Source organism: Echinops telfairi, unplaced genomic scaffold, assembly GCF_000313985.2.
Source record: "Echinops telfairi isolate 266 unplaced genomic scaffold, ASM31398v2 ScPeMD7_7468;HRSCAF=8506_0, whole genome shotgun sequence".
Taxonomy (NCBI): Eukaryota; Metazoa; Chordata; class Mammalia; order Afrosoricida; family Tenrecidae; genus Echinops; species Echinops telfairi.
The window spans coordinates 47660554-47665425 of record NW_022111369.1 but is presented as its reverse complement, the minus strand read 5'-3'; positions in this window follow the sequence as shown (position 1 = coordinate 47665425).

The following is a 4872-nucleotide window of genomic DNA, read 5'->3' as shown; positions in this document are numbered from 1 at the left end:
CAACAGAAACATGGGTGAAGGGAGACAGCAGATGGTATAAGATATGAAAATAATAATTATTTATAATTTATCAAGAATGCACAAGGGTGGAAGGATGATGGGGAGGGGAATAAAAGAGTTGATACCTAGGGCTCAGGTCAAAAGAAAATGGTTTGAAAACGATGCTGGCAACATATGTACAAATGTGTTTGATACAATTGAAGTATGGATTGTTATAAGAGCTTTATGAGCCCCCAATAAAATGATTTATTAATAAAAAGGAAAAAAGGGCGGAAAGTCAAGATAAAAGCAGGAAAGCAAAGACCCACAGAAACAAAGAAGTACAGCATTGTCAATGATCCTCCTGGGGTGCAAGTCGATTCTATACCCTGGGGTAGAGAGACAAATCCTTAGTGACTACCCAGGATCATACAATCTGGCCCATTGTTCCCCGAGGTTCCTTGCACTCTTGTTTAGCATCCCTTCCCACTTTGTGTTTACTTCTCCCCAGTCACCCACCATACTCACCAACCCAACTAGCACCTTCTCCTCCGTAATGTAGATGGTTCCCTCTCCTGGTCTTGGCTTGAATTTCTGGAAAGCTTTGCCTTCCACTCTTGTGGGGGCCCCATCGATTTGCCCCAGCCTTGTTTTGGTGTTGTATAGCCTCAAGTGGATGGCCATCTCCCAGTGCCCACTTCTTGGAGTGACCTCAGTCAATATGGGGTCTCCTCCCTCACCTTGGCTCTTGTGACCTGCACAAAGGGGAGATGCTGTATGGCCGGTTGGTGGCCTTCTCTCCTTTTGTTCAGGAATTGGTTCTAAGATTTGTTTAACTGGTGTTTCTTATTATAGTAGTGGACTCATGCAACAGGTGTCCTTTTGTTTTTCACTTACTTCACTCAGCGTAATGGTTTCCAGGTCCTTCCATGTCCCATGGTGCTCATGCTTTCAGTGCTTTTCTTAGGGATGTCTCTTTATCCATTCTTCCACTGTTGGACCTTGGGGCTGCTTCCAGTTTCTCGCTGTTGTGAACTGTGCTGCTACGAACATGGAAGAGCTCACCTCCACTCACGTTGTGTCTCCTATTTCTGTAGGGTGTATAATAGTGGTATTGCTGGGTCATATGAGATTTCAATTTCCATTTGCTCTAAGTATCATCATATCGTTTTTCACAGTGGCTGTATACATTTACAGCAATTTATACGAGTTTCAATCTCTCCACATCCTCTCCAGCATTCGTTGGTTTCTGCTTTGTTTGTTTGCTTGTTAATTTGGACTAGCGTGGTTTTAATTTGCATCTCCCTGATGGTTAGTGGCTGTGAGCATTTCTTCATATGCTTGTTAGCCATTTGTACTTCATTTTTGGTGAACTGTCAGTGCAGGTCTTTTACTCAATTTCTTAATTGGGTCTTTTGTTATTTTCTTACTTCTCCGGTATTTCATCTTTTGTGTGCCTCTTGTCCATGCTATTATTTTCTTAAATAGATTTTTGGAGCTCTCTTCACTGGAATATAGGAATCTGATCAATGTATGCCTTTTAGTCTTATATCCCACTACTTTATTACCTCCCTCAATGGTTTCCAATAGTTTTCTGTGGATGTCTAGGAGTTCCCTCTCTATAAAGTCATATCATCCACAAATAGTGAGAGTTTCACTTCTTTTTTGTACAATTATATTCCCTTGGTTTCTTTTTGTTGTCTAATGATTCTAGCAAAGACTTCCAGCATGATGCTAAATAAGAGTGTTGGCACAGGGCGCCCCTGATAGTTCCCATTTTCATGGGACATATTTTCATATTTTTCCCGTTGAATGTGATATTGGCCATTGAATTTTTTATATAACCTTTACTATGCCGAGAATTTCCATTTTATCGAGTGTTATTAGAAATGAGTATTGGATATTGCCAAATGCTTTTTCTGCATCTATTGATATGACCATGTGGATTTTATTTTTTGTCTTATATATGGGGTGAATTACATTGATTGTTTTTGAAATGTTGTACCATCCTCCTTGCATCCATGGTGTAAATCCCACTTGGACACGATGGATTATTTCTTTGATATGTGATTGGACTCTGCTGACCAGAATTTTGTTGATAATTTTTACATCTATGTTCATGAGTGATATTGGTTTGTATTTATCTGTCTTTGTGGGGGTTTGCCTGGTTTTGATATCAGGGCTATGCTGACATCACAGAACAAGTTTGGGGAGTTTGCTGTCCTTCTCTAGATTCTGAAATAGTCTATGTACAATTGGTGACAGCTCTCCCCTGAATATTTGGTAGAATACCTTGGTGAAGTCATATGGTCTGAGCTTATCCTTAGCAGTTTTCCTTTGCAATTAACTTCTTTTTTCTCTAGTGGTCAGCAGAATTTTCCCCTTTTCCTTGAAATTGGAAAGTTTGACTATGATATGTCATAATATTTCTATCCTATTTAGGATTCTCTCGGCTTCTTGAATAGCTATTTTTGTCCTTTGTGATGTTGGGTAAATTTTCTTCATGAACAAAGGCTATAGTACTACATACCTTTGTAGGTTTTTCCCTTCTTGCTCCCAGCTTGATAGTGCCCCACATCATTCTCATGCTTTCTTCAAATTCCTTTTATTTTTTTGGGGGGGCGGGTAGCATTGATTCTCTCATCAATTGTATTCAAAATGATTATCTACAAGCTCATTGATTCAATTTTCCTTTTCTTCTATTCTGATCTTCAGGTCTTTAGCTATGATGCCTGTAATAGTCTAGGTACTTTGGAGAAACAAATCCACAGCAACTCAAGTATAAGAGAGAGTTTTATGTAAAGAAAAGGTGCATCACGAAAACATCCCAACCCAATGCTGCCCAAGCCCACAAGTCCAACATTAACCCATTAACCCAACACCAGTCCACAAAGTCCTCCACCTCACAAAACAGAGGCAATGATGCCGACTGCAGGAGGAAAGCTGAGTCCGTGAACGTGTAAGCATCTCAGCACTGGCAAGGGTCTCCACACGGCTGCTCCAGCACCCAGGGCTGCATCGGGATAGATCCATGCGGCTTCTCCTTGGGGATGTCTTGGAGGAAGTCAATCTTGCAAGCTGAAGCAGGGAACTGCTAAGGCAGCTGCACCCGATGCAACCATCACAAAACAAGAGACCCGAGAACTCGAAAGGCGAGGCTTCACCACCCATTTATCCCTCCGCCTTTCAACCAGCCCCACATGTGATTATCGGCCAGGCTGGCACAATTAACAAACTCAATGCCTAATTCTGATATCTCATTATTCTCTTTTGGTGTTCCTTTCTGTTTAAGTTGTTTTGTTTTCTGTTTCTTCTGTCATTATTGAGTTCTCCGCATTTCTTGAAAGGACCTAAATATCTTTTTTTTTCTCTAATTCTCTGTCTGAACGTTCCAAGGGTCTCTTTGTCAGAGCACTTTATTGTGTTTGTGTGGTTTGGGGTTGTTTGTGTTTGTCCTCTTGATTTTATGGGTTTATTGTGGTGGCCTGCTGTTTCCTTGGCCTCATGGTGTAATTGTTAATGGTGTGTAAGGTTCTCAGTCCTCTACAGGTAGCTGGCTCCCTCTGGTGACGCGAGAGAGGTCTAACAAGAACTGGAGAACATGGGAGAGACGTGGAAAATGAGGGAGAGGTAGGTGAGCGGCAAAGTGGGAGGGGGAGAGACTAGAATCAAAGAAATGGTAGTGATAGTAAGTTGCTGTCACGATAGGCCTACCGATTTGTAAAACTTAGGGGAGAATGAATTTTCAGTGGGCAATCATAATAGGTTTCATGGAAAGATATTTCACAAAGAAAGAGAGAGAAGACAGGGATAATGGCTAGATGTGAAGGGAAAAGAAAGAGACTAAAAACTAAGGTGTGGCTTGGGTGTGAGTACTGAATTTCTGTTGCTATGGCAGTATGATTGTGGGTAGGCTTGTGCATTCAGAAGGGGGGGAGCTTTTGTATATGTTTTATGGTGGTATGCCCAATCGACAGGTCTGCCTGGTTTTGCTCGGAATCATGCATATTCTCGGGAGTGTGGGGTAACACCAGAAGAGGACATTGAAGAGAACGTGAACTAGAAAAATAATAATAAAATCGAATAGAAGTACAAAAATCAAATCAAATCAAATAAAAAATAAAACTGCCGTGTGAGTATGGGATTCCTGATACTTTTGTTGTGTTATGATGCACACACATGTGCCACATTGGGGAAGTGGGACACATGGGTGGTGAGGACACAGGAGAACAAAGCAGGAAAAATGGCAAGTGTAACTCGAGTACTGACTATGCCTCCACCCAGGTGCTTACATGATCTGCTATCCACCGACACCTCCAGAAACCAGCCCATTGAAATGTTTGGCTGGCTGGGTTGTCTCAAGGACTGGGAAAACGGACTGTGTTGGGGAAGAGCGAGGCTCACAGAGGTGGCTGTGCTGCTGTCAGTGGTAAAGGGGAATCTGTCAGCTGACACTGCTGTTCCCCCACTTTAAGAAACTTGGGTCTACTTACCTTCTCGCTTGAGTTTCTTGATGCCAGAAAGCACAGGGTATTTGCAGTTACTGAGGAAACTCATGCTTCTTATTTGGGGGTCATATTTCCCCCAAGTGTCTCTTCCTGCTTCTGACATGTTGCATTTACATTCTCAACGAGATGGCAAATATGACTAGTCCCTCTATTCTGATTTTTCCTGTATCACTGCCCCTCTACTTTATCAAGCATGATATCCTTCTTCAAGGACTAGTATCTCCTGATAACATGTCCATAGTGTGTGAGATGAAGTTTTACCCTCCTTGTCTCTAAGGAGTATTTTGATGGAACTTCTATTTCCTTTTTTTTAATCATTTTATTAGGGGCTCATACAACTCTTATCACAATCCATACACACATCAATTGTGTAAAGCGCATTTAT